Source organism: Oreochromis aureus, linkage group 17 (assembly GCF_013358895.1).
Source record: "Oreochromis aureus strain Israel breed Guangdong linkage group 17, ZZ_aureus, whole genome shotgun sequence".
Taxonomy (NCBI): domain Eukaryota; kingdom Metazoa; phylum Chordata; class Actinopteri; order Cichliformes; family Cichlidae; genus Oreochromis; species Oreochromis aureus.
This window is the reverse complement of record NC_052958.1, coordinates 29293215-29309768: the sequence shown is the minus strand read 5'-3', so window position 1 is coordinate 29309768 and position 16554 is coordinate 29293215. Positions and strand designations below refer to the sequence as shown.

The 16554-nt window shown below is 39.7% G+C and overlaps 2 long non-coding RNA genes across 3 annotated transcripts in view; both read right to left on the bottom strand.

Annotated features, from left to right (window-relative positions):
* Nucleotides 1-207: 207 nt before the first annotated feature.
* Nucleotides 208-608, bottom strand: LOC120433884. Its single transcript, XR_005608816.1, has 3 exons — nt 537-608; nt 374-463; nt 208-295 (listed from the first exon to the last, which is right to left on the bottom strand). It is a non-coding gene; the product is annotated as an uncharacterized LOC120433884 (long non-coding RNA).
* Nucleotides 609-4847: 4239 nt separating this feature from the next.
* Nucleotides 4848-16554, bottom strand: part of LOC120434058 — a 41195-nt gene continuing 29488 nt past the window's right edge. For both annotated transcript variants that reach the window (XR_005608916.1, XR_005608915.1), the window contains exons 3-4: nt 5369-5584; nt 4848-5293 (exon numbers count right to left, since the gene is read on the bottom strand). This is a non-coding gene — a long non-coding RNA (uncharacterized LOC120434058). The remainder of the gene's footprint in view (nt 5294-5368; nt 5585-16554) is intronic.

Here is a 16554-nt window from a genome sequence, read left to right as displayed (position 1 = left end):
TAAAAAAATAAAAACCCTCGCCAATAAGTGTGCCTACTATGGTTAAATGCAAATTACACTTTGTTACCACCAGGAATTACCAGCTGCTGCTTTGCCTAAAAAATAAAATACAAATATAAAACAGTTTAAAACACACAACCAGAAAAAAATAAAAGAAAAACAAAACAAAACAATCGACAGCCACAACAGTCAGTCTGTCGACTTACACCAGTTTAAAACAAATTAAAACACACTGATGTGTCGGGTCCTTTGCCCGCAACCAGAAATCCACCGGGCAAAGCAGCAGCTCGGTACTCTGTAAATAAAAGGCAGGAGATCACTTATGCTGGACAATAAAACACAGGAATATTCCTCAACTTAATTGTTTTGTTACCTGTCCACAAGTTCGTGTCACACCCTAATAACTGTGGGTCAGTGGCGATGAAGTCCACTGTACCGTTCTCACGGGAGCAATGTTTCCCACCTACAAGGGTGCACATAACTATAAACCTCTGCCAACAGCCAGAGCTCAAGTGGTACATTTTTGTGTAACCTACCGTTCTAAAAGAAGTTTAGGGGAGAACCCATATCACACTTTCATAGAAAGAAGTTACAAACAGCAACTTGCCCAACTTGGACTGAGCACTTGCAGCTTCAGGTTTGCAGAGAAAATGCCCAATTGCCCACACCTGCGCTTATCAAAGGAGCAAAGACCAGCTCCGCCCACCAGGGGCGGTTCCCAGACTCAGGTCTCACCTGTCACATTCAGAAAACACAAAATATCCTTTCACTGCTACGCAGACAATTGCCAAATTTATTTGCCTTTAGCACCTAATGGCCCAGGCTCCATCCAAATCCTTCTGAGCTGCCTTGAAGATGTCAAAGCTTGGATGGCTCTGAACTTTTTGAGTTTCAATGAGAGAAAAAGAGAGGTGTCTGTGAAGGTTCTCAGTCATCCAGGTCATCGTAGTCAAAGGAGTTTGCAAAGAAAAGCGTCTGGACTTCTTTGAGTTGCTTGAAGACGTTTCACCTCTCATCCGAGAAGCTTCTTCAGTTCTAAGGTCAAATGGCCGAGAGTCCCAGATTTAAACCCAGTGGGAGTATCCCCCCAAAGAGGGACAAAGGACCCCCTGGTGATCCTCTAATCACATGCGACAAGGTGTGAAAGCGGGTGTGGTACCTAATCAGCCAGGGTTTCGGGTGAGCTCATGGTGAAACCTGGCCCCACCCTATCATGTGATTTCCTGAGGTCAGATGGCCCAGGATGTGAGTGGGCGTTAAGGCGTCTGGGGAGGGAACTCAAAACTGGATTATAGATGGCAGACAGTTGGTGTCGTAAACCACCGCCTCTGTTCAAAGATGGTCGCTCACAGTGGACATAGATGGCCTCTTTCACTCCTCTTTCAAACCATCTGTCCTCTCTGTCCAAAATGTGAACATTGGACAAAAAGAGAGGTGATTGCATTCAGCCCTAATAATATCTCATGCAGCCCGCTTAGGAATTGTGGTTGGCTTGGGTCTTCTATCAAACAACATGTATCAAATTTGGAAGTCATTATGGACTTGTATTTTAAATTGAATAAGCATATTAGTTCTGTGCTGCAAAAAAGCCTTTTCCAGTTAAGGCAAATAGCAAAGCTAAAGCCAGTTTTGTCAAGACATGACAACTCGGCTTGACTACTGTAATGCACTTTATGTTGGAGTCAGCCAAGGATCTCTTGCACGTCTTCAACTCATATGTTCATGCCTGTGGGTACCAGTCAAGAGACGGGTAGCAGCATTTTGAATAACACCTATTCTGTCCTCTCTTCATTGGCTTCCTCCTCATGACAGAATTATTTTCAAAGTCCTAATGTTGGTTTATAAATGCCTAAACGGTCTTGCTCCCCCATACTTTTCCGAGGTACTTCAGCCTTTGTTTCTGTACAGCACTTTGGGCAAACTTTATGTTTTTAAATGTGCTATATAAATAAATTGGATTTGGATTTGGAAAATTCTGAAAATGCTAAGGTTTGTACCAAGAACTGGTGTACTCTGGTGGTTTTGGCTGTGGATACTGGTAGAGGGTTGGAACAAAGCTAAGACAACCACTGAGAGGGAGCTGTGAAGCGGGTTGAAATGAAACCAGACTGAAAAAAGAGAGGAGCTCTAAATACCACTATTGCAGAATGATCTAGCAGAGAGCAGGGGGAAGATATACTTCATGCTACAGTAAGAACCCTCGCTATCAAGAATTGATACAAACAAAGTCATACATACATATACACAGAAAAAGAGAGAACATGAGAGAGCAAAAGAGAGAAAGAAACTTGTTCTCAGTTCCAAGTCATCGCAGAGTGCATGGACAGGATCAGTACACACATCAGTACCGGGTAATGCCATTGCATAGTTTTCAACATGCAGATTAGTCCAAAAGTTTTCAAAAGGCATTCTTCAACATCTTAGTCAGAAGGTCTTGAATAATCAGGCCCAATTTTATCTTAAAGACCTCATAGAAACATATCACCCCAATAGAGACTCAGACTCTCTACTTTTAGGATTAGTATGAAAACTTTCCTTTTTGTTAAAGCTTATAGGTAGGACTGAATCAGATGATCCTAAACTCTGCCATAGTTATCCCGTAATAGGTTTCCCATGATGTGTTTCTTCTTCACTCTTTTGAAATTCTTTTTTTCTCTATATGCACCTCTTCCATAGTAAGTGCCATCTTCCTGTTAAAAGGGAGTTTTTCCTTCTCCACTGTTGCCAAGTCCCTTGCCATTTGGGGTCATGCGATTGCTGGTGTTTTCTTTATGTTATTTCATGGTCTTTACCTTACAATATAAAGCACTATAAAGGGATTAGTGTTGTGAGTTTCCACAATATAAATACAACTGAACTTAACTGAAATAAATTGATTTTAATGATCGTGGGATTTACTGGTGTTATCACTGCAGCATGGATAACTGTGGTACTCAAGAATGGCTGATAACCTAGAAAATGTCAAAAAACCTTGTTGCAGATGGAAGTCTGACTTTTCAATGTGTGACTTTTTGAAAGGGTATGTTTTAAATCAAACCAGAGGTCTTTTGATTGTTCCATTCATGACCCTGCCCTGTCTTGCAATGTGGACTTTCTTGGGCTACTGTTCATCCCCACTTTGTAAATGGACTTTGTGGGCATGTGACAAAGCCTTACGTACTGCATAAAGTCAAAGGTTATTGGAGGTGTAAGAGCACCATGATAGAAAATCTTACATAAAACTGCTAGTAATCTTTTTTTTTCTTCCATACAAGACCAAATGGGTATATATTTTATGGGTAGCATAAGTCAGCAAACTTAAAAAAAAGAAGTACTTCTGGTCAAGCCTATATTTCATAGATTTGCATTTAAGCTGCCATCACATCTATTAAATACACTCCATTTCAGTGTGAAACCTTCCAATAGTCTTTCCAGGCTCTGTTTCCCATTAATTCTCCATGAAAATGCTAGTTGAGTCTTGGCTACCCTCTTCTAGCTCTGACAGACAGTTAATCACATGATTGTAATTAATGAAATTACCATGCCACGATTACTGGTAATGATACTCCTCCAGTCTTTTACTCTCCTTTTAAATGTCACATGATCATGAAGTGCATAAAGCTTTTTTATTTTTATTTTTTTTTTTAAAGCATGTCCTAGATCCAATCGAAACACACCAAATGCACATAATGGTTATATAAAATTTTGAACATGAGGTGATGCTGGACAATTATTTTGCATTCATTAACAAACAGACTGTTTAAAGGCCTTCTGGGTTCTTGCTAAATTAGTGTTGAACAATTCTGAGATGGAAACATTGCAGGCAACAAAGATAAAGTGTTTAGCAGGCTTCAGGGCATTTTTATATTGTAATAATTAATGTTCTATGCCACCATAATGCAGGAGTGTCAGCAGCTTAATTTAAATCCTGCTCAATTTCTTCCTGACTTAATCTTCATTATTTTCCCATTGCTTGCAACATGTTTACCAGTGATTAAAATGTTCCAGACCAGGGTGTGGGCAACTTTCAAAGAATGATGATTGGTACATAAGTAACTTCTTTGGTGGTATTTTTCAGATGTGGATTTCACACGTTCATGAATTAAATGCGAGGTCTGGCATGTGTTCATGTGCACAAGGACTAACTGTCAAGCATTCATTCTTTTGGATTATTCATGAGTCTCCATTAGCACACTGGTAATTTGTAAGTCAGTGCGATACAGTTGAGAGGCACTAGGCAGGATTAAGGCGCTGATGGTAACCAATATCAGTCAAATGCCAAATTTTCTAATTTCTCATGCTTACGGGCAATTGGACTAAAAATGAGTGGGTGCAGCCCCTCCAGTCAGTATAATTAACACTGCAATTACCGAAGCAATCAATTATCTTAGAAGGGATGCTCTTCATTAAGAACTATGTACAGGCAGGCATGATGGCAGGGCAGAGAGTGAGGTGTGGTCAGAAAAAAAAAATCAGTTTAAGGAAATAACAGGTGTGACCAAAACATGCAATCAAAATACAGGTCCATTTACAACAAAACCTTAGATTTGGCTGATTTCATATTCAAAATGTCATGTCATGCACCTCTAGACTTTGTCCAGGACAGCTGCTATATCTCAAGATATGTCAGTGGAAGTCCTTTTATGTTCTTTTTGCACTTGTGCTCTTTGATTGGTGCTGGATCTCCTCCAGTGTGTCAAAATAGTGATCCTTCAACTTGGTGTTCATTTTCAGGAAGTGGACAAAGTTGTGAGGGAGCCAGATTAGACGAGTGGGCCAGGTCCTTAGGAAAGATTGTGTTTGTGCAGCCAAAAATGCTTAATGTGCTCTGAGCTGGCACTAGAGAACAGGCTGACACACATTGCAGTTTAGTTAGGTTTATTTCTATGTTTCATGAAGCAGGCAACACACCACAGTATTTATAGCCTGGAATCATTTGCAATGCCCGTCCCCAGTTTAGCTAATTTCCCCCAAATATTTTTCCTTGTGCACCTGTGACCACGTTGCAGTAGAACTTTGCACTGACAGTAACACCCAAGGAAGCAACATGTGGTAACTAAATGTTGAGAAAACTTAACACTTTCTCCCTGTCTCAGTCCTCCCTTGACAGTGATGATCCACCCCATTAAAAGTGGGTCAGTCTGGAACTGACGAACCAACGGGGACCGAGGAACCATGGAGGGTTTAATAGGTCCGACACAAAGAGCTCTGAGGCGGGGCAGGCTGCGGGCAGGCAATCGGGCAGGAGAAGCAGCCGAGGGTCACCAGAGCAGGTAGGTGAAAACACTCCAAGCGGAACGAGCCACGTCAACCTCTGTACATGGAGAGAAGCAGGTTATACCGGGAAAAAACAAGATCATAAGTTTAAGAGAACCAGAGACCAAGTTACCACCAGAGGGCACACAATGAGTTGGCGAGGCATAGTAGACTGCTCAGGGTTTAAGAGCCCTCCTGCTGACTGCATGCAAACACGGTCCAGGTGAGATGTGGAAGGCTCCACCCCAAAGGGACCAGCAGCCACAGATGGAAACTCCCAGGAACTCTCACGGACCATGACCGCTATGAAGAGACACCCAGATCTCCTCCACCCACCTCCTCAGTTATTCTGGAAGGGACAATGGGGCAATGTCAAGAAGATTGAGGTGTCTTCCAAGTTAAATATGCCTGAAAGAAAAACCTTAATCCACTGTATATCCATCTTCAGGTGCCCGAATTACCTCAACTGGCTCCTGTCAAAGTGGAGAAGTGACAGCTCAACTCTAAGTTGACTGTGCTCCTGAGCTCCTTTGTGGAAAGCTCATTTCCACTGGTTGTATCTGCAGTTTCATACTTTTGGTCGCAAGTCATAGTGTGAGGCCATAGGTGAGGAAACATACCTAAACCATTACTGATTACTGTAGATGATACACAAATGTTTCTGTCAATCTCATCCTCTACCCAAAGGTACATGGAGCCCTTCACTTGTGGCAGTACTGTATGCCATTGACCTTTTCAAGCAGAGAACCTCAGACTGAGTGTTAATTATTATCACAGCTGTTTAAATATGAGATTAAATATGTGATTTGCAAATCATTTTTTTATGTTCTTATTTACATTTTGCACAGCTTCCCAACTTTTTTGGGAATTGGGGATTTAGCTCAGCTGGGCACGAAAAGTTCGCCACCATAATAATGTGCCATTGTAGGGGAAAATGCACTTTCTGCAACAAGGAGGACACTGCTGACCAAAAGCTGATCAATGGAATACCTAAGACACAAAGAAAAAGGTGGAAAGTGGGGTGTTTTCGGTTTACCAACAGTGGGAAAATACACAAGAAAAAGATGTAGAATTCTGGTATTTATCTTTTTTCTTAATCTTGTTTGAAAATAGACACAAAAAACCCCACACACATAGCCAAAGGTTCTTGGCAAAAACAAACAAATAAACAAACAAACAAAAAAAGGAAACACACCAAACAAGCAGCAATAAGGGGTTCTGCACAAAATTCAAAAGTTTTTTCCATGCATGGTTGGGTGCTGGCTGATTTGAGAAAACCTTTGTTCCTGTATGGGATGTAAATTAACCTCCGTCCTACCAAATGGCAATGGATTCATCATCTAGATGGTGAACTTCCCATTCTAGAAATTATTAGAATGCTGGAGATGTTGCTGTCTACTTGAGACAGCTGAGTTATGCCCTGGTCATGTCACAAATGAAAAGGAGAACTGATGGTGGTGAACTTCAAGCCCCAGTCCAAGCAGCCGTGGTGCTCCTGGAAGTGAGGAAAACTCCAGCAGTGGGTAGTGACAGAAAGAAGGAGGCTGGAGATACAAGTGGAAAAGGGATTTCTCTGAAGGGTGTCTCCCTCAGAGATAGAGGTCTTTCACATTGAACTGAGCCAGTTGAAGTGGTTTGGGTATCTGACCAGGGTGCATCCTGGACGCCCTCCTGAGATATATTAAGCATGTTCTACTATGCAGATGCCCCAGGGCAGACGATCGTGCCTCAAGAGTTGGCAGTTCGTCTTGTAATTGGAAGGTTGCCGGTTCGAGCCCCGGCTTGGACAGTCTCAGTCGTTGTGTCCTTGGGCAAGACACTTGGTGGCGGTCAGAGGGCCCAGTAGCGCCAGTGTCCGGCAGCCTCGCCTCTGTCAGTGTGCCCCAGGGTGGTTGTGGCTACAATGTAGCTCGCCATCACCAGTGTGTGGATGACTGAACGTGTAAAGCGCTTTGGAGTCCTTAGGGACTATGTAAAGTGCTACACAAAATACAGGCCATTTACCATATAGGGTGAGTGTTAAATCAGTGACATCAATATTATGGCAGTAAGTTAGAAAGAAAGAAAAATAAAAATCATATGTGAGCAAGGTAGGCAAGTGGCAGTAATCTGATATGATTCAGTATGACTGATGTTAGTGATGAACTACTACTCCAGACCAGAATTTCATCTTATAACAGAAGCAGCAGATGTCTTGCAGAAATTGGGTTGAAACTGTGATTAGTTAAAGTATCTTGATTCTGTCTAAAAGAAGGATTTGTTTCCAAAGACTATAAGTTTGAGAACTAAGAACAGCATTGAAGTCTTTTTTTCATAAAATGCAACATAACTGACAGAATTAAATGATTCTTCATGTAAAGCATCCACTTACACCTCTCGTTATTTCCCAATCACCATCTTCCAAAAAAAGGAAAAAGTAATATTTTGCTGAATTATCCAAAGAGTCCCAATAAATTCATATATCCACTATTTAATTTGGTAGGTTTATTAAAAGCTATGATTGAGTGACCAAATTTGGCTCAGAGAACAGTGTCCATGGACATCTAGTGCTATTTTTTAAAAGTGCAGAAGACTTGCATTTTCTAATGCTCATGCTTAGCCTTCATATGAGGTTATGAGAGAGAAATAGTATAAAAGAGATGTTCAAGTTCATTAAAGTTGGTTACTATACTGTCAAAAACATTTTTTTAAGAGCAAGCATAGTTACGCTAACAAAGCAAAATAATCCCCATTTTTTTCTGGCAATACAATATATTTATTCTATTTCTTCTATTTATTTATTTTTTTACCCAAAATAAACAAAGACTTCATCTAATCTCAAGGTTTGAACATTGTAATTTTCTGAATACCCTGACTGTTACAGTTTATCAGTAACCCATCCATCATTTTCAGTGCAGAAAATACTGCATCTAAATTATGATCTCTTTCCAGTATTGTGGACTGCACAGCTTGCGTGCTCAAGGACCTTTTGCACACTGGTGTCAGATTTTAATCTTTGTGGCTTTGAAGGTGACTCGTTTAACTCCTAGTCAGGGCTAATCTGTCTGGATTTTGTCAAATGTTAGAACAGCCTGTATTCTAAGATAAGGGCTAGTCAGGGCAAGAACTGACTCTAGCAGTCTGCTTTCAGAGGATTTGGAGGCTGAGCCACTGTGGTTCAGGAAAGACTTTCACACATAACAGTGGGAGGAAAATAATTCCCAAAAATCAGCAGCACATCTATAGCTTCTGAGCACAATCCGTTAAAAATGCAGTTGAGCTGAAACACCACCAGGCGTTCATTGTGGTCTTATGTTATGGAGGAGCCGCTGACTTTCATTCTGCTGTAATTGCACATTCGAGTTTCAAGTTGTGTCTTTTAGGAGGAGAACTCGTGTTCTCCTGTTATCAGAAAATTAGAAGCCAAGAACTGCGTGGGAGTCAAAGATAAATCCACAAAGCACTCTCTGCTTTTTACTAGCATAATGCCAATGCCAGATGAATGTAAAACCACCCTGCATCAATAGATTAGGCTTAGCAAAGTTGATATAAGGGTCCACCAGAAGCAAAGAAATATTTAATAAAGAAAAAGGATGTTTTTCCATATTTAGTGTACTTTTCCAAATACGGGCTTTGAAATTTGCTGCAAAGGAGGCCTTTGCCCTGAAATGAAGCACTTTATGGAGGTTGGAATTCAAATTCAGGAGCCTCAAAATCTTTCTCCGATTGTTATGGCTAATTACATTTATGAAAAATAGAAATGGGATTTTTAAACTGTCCATCAAGTATTATCATTAGCCTTTTAATGATTCAAAACCTTTTCACTAGACTTGTCCTTGTGGGGAAGCAAGAAATACAAAAGATAAAATGAAATATTGCTTTGGATGAATACTGCGATTTGATGCGATATATGAGGCACTGTACTGTACTGGCACTGTTACATAAATACTGTCCATACACACACACACACACACACACACACACACTTATCTCGCCAACCGCAGGATCCCGTGAAGTATTTGGCCCTTCAAAATTCCAGAATGGCTTTAACCACCAACTAATGAGCAATACCACCATAAGCAAGCAGCTGGCTTTTCCACCAGCTGTATTTGGCATGGACACGCACATCCACATCCCACACATTTACACATGCTCTCACAAGCATATCTTAAGTGCAATCACTTTTGTGATGACTATTTTATTTCATTTTACTATAGTCGCTGGGGTTGATCGGTCCTATGTGGAATTTGCATATCCTCCCTTTGTTCTGGCTCACAAAGACATACATATTAAGTTTTTAGATGATTTCACATTTAGTCATGGCTGTAAGGTAGATAAAGGATAAATACACACAAAATGAATCAAATATGGATGTGGAAACATGGATAAAATTAAACATTGTATGAATGTGTGGTTAAAAGTAGTGAGTGGTGGTCAGAAATACTATAAAACAAATATATAAACACCAATCCCAAAATATCTTGCCATTTTTTACAGAACCAATCTCATTAAAATTTCTCATCTCATTAAAGGGGTGTAAATCAAAGAAAATATGAAACCTTACATTAATATAACTGGGATGGTAAAAGTTGATCAGTAAAGAGCGTATTAGTTGTTATTTGTCATTTGAACATGCATGTATGTCAGTGACAAGATTCCCTTTATTTCTTCATTTTTTTCTTTCCTTTTCTGAGGTCTGTTCTCTCCCCAGCTCTCTCTCAGTCTCAGATGATGTAAAGGCCGTCTGGGAGAGCAGAGAGGATGCATGCATGGAGTGCTAATTCCCGGGTGACAAAGCTCCTCTTCAAATGCGTGAACTCATCACTGGGAGAAAGGGAAAAAAGTAGTCCCCATCTTCTTTTCAATTCCCCTTATAATGAAAAAAATTTACACCTGGAAATGGAGGCTTTCTGCATAAGCAGGGTGAAAAGCAGCTAATGTGAATGAATGAGGTGAGAATGTGTGTTTGTGCCTGTTTGTGTGCTGTGTAACACAGCGCACACTGGGGTTGCTCATCTTGACTCTGCATTTAAAAAAGGCAAGAATTTCTGGCAAATGTAAAGGGCAAACCAAATGGCAGAGGAGTTCATGGCTGCAGACTGATAACACTACAATTAATATAAAATGAATACAACTGGCTTATGCTTCTCCCATTAAAATACAAACTACTGTATTGTAGTGCTTTGCATTAGACAGTCAAAAATAAATCCTCATTTAATATATATATATATATATATATATATATATATATATATATATATATATATATATATATAATTTTCTTTTTAATTATGCAAAATTCCTCATATTTGAATCGTGATCCCTAGAGGCATTTCATAATCCCAAATTGCCAAAGCCGAGTCAGGCTAAAGGTTAGTAGATTTTATTTGTTGCCAAAAACCGAGATGTTGAATTCATTTTACATTGTGGTACACTGTGGTACAGCCCACTTTGGTCCCAAGTGGGGCGGCCCAGTGAAACTCTTCATGAAACATTGAATCCCTGAGATATTTTAATTAGTGCAGTCAGCGTTAATTCTGTTAAAATGACGTTAACACCATAACTGCATTAACGCGGCAATTCTCCGTTAGCGAGTTAACGTGGATCGCCCCGTGCATGGGGCTGCATGGCGTCAAGGCATTAGCGCGGTTAACTCGTTAATGCGTTAGCGCCGTGCAGTCCCGCGCACGGGGCGATCCGCGCTAACTTATGGCAGATATGGCGTTAACCTCATTTTAACGGGATTAACGCTGATAGCTCTAATTTTAATATAAGAAAATGAAGTGCGACTTCAACAATATGCCTCAGATTTTCTACATGATAAATAAATGCTGCTTTGGGCTTTAACTGTAAGAAACAAATGTGTAAAATTATAGAAAAATTCATACATTTTTAATGGTAATTTTTTTATGTGTCAAAACAGTTGTTACATTTGAGACCTCTCACATCTATCTACAACCCCAAACTAAATGAATACCATACGCCAATAAAGAACTACAGACTTTAAAAAGCAAAAAAGATAATGAAAATATATGATCTGCCAGATGAACAACATACCAACAATTTCAAATGGAATACCACTTTTTTTTTTACAACTTTTTGTGGCTTTTAGCTCATGGTTTTCCTCTTTGGTAACAATTTCTGGTTAATGTCAATCACTCGCAGATGTTTCCCAGAGTTGATCAATTCAACATGATACTACAAATTTGATGGAAGAATAATCGATACCAACACTGTCCAATTCACTATTAGCAACAGCCATGCTGACCGGTTCCATTCTTTACTGTGGGTCACTTGCGGGACATACACTTTACAGGAGTTGTTCACTGTGGCAAGATTAGAAACACTTCATCATGTTTTTGGACATGATGAAGGGAACAGCATTTTCCTTTGGCTTCCTGGAGTTCAGTAACACTGCTGTGCCACTGCTGATTCAATTACTTTTAGTCTTTTTTTGTTTTTGGAATTAACTATTACACTAACTACAAATAATTTGGTGCCATAAAAAGGTGCACTATTTAGTTATAATTTTCAATTTTCAGAATTTGAATTTGCAAGAAAAAAAATGAACAAATTAGGTGACAGTTATTGACAGTCGTTCGCCAACAGTTGCTGCATACTCTTTTGGGTAATCTTTTGGATAATTTCTTGATACGATACACACACCAATACATCCAATAGTTTCAAGTTCTTTCAGTGTTAAGTAACTGACAGCTTGTAAAGCATTTTTTTTTTCAAAGTAACCTCCCTATTACCATAATCTGAAATGGTATAGTTAAATAAAATCATTTATTGACAGTACATTTTCCAATTGTCCAATATCTGTAATTTATTTTTACAACTAATTTGAGTTGCATGTGAACATAGCGTTTATTAAAATTTTGATAAAATGTGTAGTCCTGACACGTCTCTAAGTTCTTTCAGCTGTTCGCTTAACTTGACAACCATTCATCCAATCTACTTCTTGATGGCTGTTGCTGGGAAGCCGAGGAAGTGCAGTGTCAAGTTTTGAAGTATTTCAAATAAGTAGTGAGTTATGATTATGTGATTATATCACAAGATTCCAAGTACACATAGACAGCTTAACTGTATCAACACAGACAGATTTCAGATTTAAAGTGACATTTTGTCATTGACGGAGTGAAGCACATACAGTAACACTGTTGATGTAGAGCTTAAGATTCAGCTGTCTCACTGTTATCTCTGTTGCTCCCTCTCTGGTATATTTTCTTCCAGTCAGGAAGAAGTTTCACTTTACTCCAGACTTAAAAGGGAGGATGGAAAGAGTCCAATTACTATACCTGCCTGCAATGGCTATTCACATTTCCTCCTGCTCCCCCCGGCTAGGAGAAAGCTGCATCGATTCAGACAGATAAGGTGCTTGACAAAATGGGAGAAAGACATAATTCCATTTGTCTTGGTCTAGTCCATCCCACGTGAGGTGTAAGTGTTGCTGCTGTCAGCTCTGCTCTACACCTGTTTGGAGAAGATAAAATCGCATCTCCTGACAGCTGCCCTTTAATCACTTCTGCTACTGCCAGACAGAATAGTGTGCCACTGGTGTACAGTAATCATGCTGCCACAAATGTTGCCACTCCCTCATAACTTTGCTGAAGGCTTCAGGAAGTGACTCAAAAATAAATAATGAAAAGAAAAAAAAAACACATTATATTAAATGAAGAAATAAATGAAGAAAAACAAACAAAAACCAAAAAAGCACATGCAGTATAAATGAGAAAGTTGCTGACTTAAGATTATTGTAATTTTTACTATTATCCTTCATCTAGTTTGTGCTGGTTTGTTGCTAACTGTGTCCATCAATTCTCACATTTCTGTACCAGGTGAGTTCCTGGAATAGGTGAGGATTAACCCACTTGTGGTTGCCTGGATACTGCTCCATTTACTGCATTTCTATATTTAGCTTTGGTATCTGAAATGACAAAAGAAACACCACATGTGATCTAACCTGATAACCTAACAAGCCTGCCATTTATTTTTACTTATGTCATTTAGCCTTGTGCACTCTAATAATGTTCATTGACCTGTCACCCGTCATCTTGGAGCTAGCTATGGAAGTGGTGTTATGAGCTAAGTTTTACACACTGGCATAGTAACACTGACATATTCACATACATTCACATACCAGGTTACCTGGTCATAAACAGCTAGAACCATGATAACCAAAGAATTCTCATGCTAGTCATAACATGTAATCTCTCCAGTTTGTCATGGGTCTGCCATGAGGTCTCCGTCAAAGTGCAGTAGCCATGAACACTTCAAGGTTCCCAGAAGGCATCTTTGTCACATGCTTAAATCTCCTCAACAGGCTCCATTCAATATGGAGAAGCAACAGCTCTGCTTTGAAACCTTCAGAATATCTGATCACTTCAGAATTGAACCAATAATACAACCTGTAAACAAGTGTCGATGTCTTCAAAATCTAGATAAGGCGAACTGATCCTGGATGAAAAGCTGAATAACTCCCAAAACACCCTCATGAGGATGAAACTCAGGAACACCAGGGCCACAGCACCCAGCCAGGTAGTGTTGACACCTTAGCCTACGGGGCTATGCAGTGGTCATTCATGATTATCTGCATAGATCCACTTTCTTGCAGTTAGCCAGGTGTCCAAAACAGCTTTAGGAAACTATGACATGTCGCAAGAAATTGTGATGGAGGAGGATCTTTTTGCAGGATAATGGTCTGAAGCATAATATATCCCTGTTGGAAGAAATATTTTGTTCAGAAAAAAATGTCGTAGGAAGGCCCTCACAAATCTCTGATGTGAACACCCAGAGAGAACCTATGGGGCATGAAGAAAAAAATATCAGCTCATTAATGATGCAATGTGGGTGAACTGAATTGGCAGAAATGTAAAGCAAACCACAGCTAATAAAAAAAAATGTTGATTCTATGCCCAGACATTGTTAATTAGTTCTGCAAGCTAACTGTGATCTTTGGCGAAACCACTATTGGGTGTCCAAATATCTATTGTTTTATCACTGAAACCCTAACAAATGTCTTTTGTTTTGTATATTTTGCTTGACAGATTAACTTGCAAAGGTTATTATAATTGATTGTGTATAGTGACACAAATCGGACTGAGTGGTCATGACAAAAAGGGAGATGCACACAAATGCCAATAAAAACACTATGCATTTTAAATAAAGGAAAGAAGAAAGAACTTAAGCTAACCATGATGTGTGTGATCAGTACAATCTGTTGTGGAAATGAGTGCATGAGCAAATAGTGTGCGCAATGTTGTTTAATGTGAGAATCAAACCAAAGACCAACCAAAATCAAAAAGGTGCCTCATGGAAGAGAGCTGGAAAGGGTTTTGTGTAGCACTGGAACAATGGCTCTAGGTGTTGCCAGTGTCACTCATTAGAAACAAGTTACACCACCTCTCCAATGGGTGGAGACACAAACAAGCCAAAAGGAAACATCCATGCCAAAGTTCGAGACAGTTGTCCATTAGTTGACAAGAAATTTCACAAATAAATGTATGCTGGAATTAGAGGAAAAGCCAAGGGATCAACACTGGCACCATGGACGACTATTCTTTTTAAATTCTTTCTTATTTTTCTTTTAGAAAAAAATCTTCAACTTTTTCTACATCTTGAACACGAGGATGGTCACAATAGCTATATTAAAATATTTCAAGAATTATTGGCACTTGCAGTTCCACCATAACAAAATAGTTAGCTTTTCAACGGTTGCACTGAGGAAACATTTTCTGTCAATCTGGCAATTCAAACATGTTACTCAAGTATGTAGACCAGAATCAGAGTTTCTATAGAAACATAACCTTGAGTATAAACATCAGACTCATCAGATAATATCACTAAAGAAATCTTTCATTTACTGTGCCTGCCTCTCTGTTCATTTATCCAGCAACCTGTCTACATACATAAGTCAGACGTTACTGTTAGAAACCATTTGAGTAAGAAACTTGAATCAGTTAGAAACTTGATAAAAAAAAAATTAATTCAGCTCCCTTCACACAAGGGTCCAGGTTCATCACATTTTTGATTTATGACACAATAGCTCACTCAATCACATAAAATGAAAGCAATTTCTGAGTGGCAGTGAAAGGAAACTTACTTTAGAAGTCAGACAGAACAGGAACAACAGCTCTAAACAGTCCTCCTCAATATTTGATACATTTTTAATTTTCCATTACTTTTTTAAACAATGCCATTGTGACCTTAGGTTGACTAGAGATAGACGTGCATATGTTGGATGAAAATAATCTACAACAAGCGTATGTTAAACTCATTTAACAATTTGGTCAGGACCACTGTAGTCAAAAGAAGATTCAACTTTCCATGCATTTGTGTATCTCAGCGATTTATATTTGGTGGCATGGCGTTGCTCTGGGACTGTCCTGCTCTTGCATGGAATGTGCAGAGAATAATAATAATAATAATAATGCATTGGATTTATATAGCGCTTTTCAAGGCACCCAAAGCGCTTTACAATGACATTATTCATTCACTCTCACACACTGGTGGAGGCAAGCTACGGTTGTAGCCACAGCTGCCCTGGGGCAGACTGACAGAAGCGAGGCTGCCATATCGCGCCATCGGCCCCTCTGGCCAACACCAGTAGGCGGTAGGGTAAAGTGTCTTGCCCAAGGACACAACGACCAGGACAGAGAGGCCGGGGATCGAACCGGCGACCTTCCGGTTACAGGTGCCCTTCCCAACCCCCTAAAGGGAGGGAGGGGATACCTCACTGCCCTTCCATGTGCACACAGTGTGGAACAGAGCAGGCATTAACAACAACAACAACAAAAACGCATCAAGCCACATGAGGGTGGGTTGCACAGTGACTTGGAGATGTGCAGCAGGTGTAGGTACTTTAGTATAAGACAGTTTAAGTAGTATAGTCTGTATGATTTATGCCAAATGTGAAAGATGTGTAAAAAGGCTGAGACATCAGTTGATGTGTGCTTTCACTGGGATCAGATGATCAGCTGGCGCTGCAGGTGAACTGGACTTTGTACCCTGCCTAAACTAACATTCATATTCAATCTGTTAATGTGAATATGCAGGCAGGAGTAGATGATCAAATACCGTTCTTTGGCTTCTGACACATTTTATTTCTAGTTAAATATAATAAGCTGCATTTTTCACCAAATTTCAACTGAAAAACATCACCGAGGAAGAATTATTTTGCCAACTTCTACAGAGTCCATTGTCTGTGAACATCCTTAGAACTAATGATAATTGCTTTTCCGGCCAGTAAATGCTGCGTGTTCTGATGCCCCCAAAATGAAGTAAAAAAATAAGAAATGTAATGTCAGTGCTTTGGTCTTACTCACGCTGGAGGAGGAA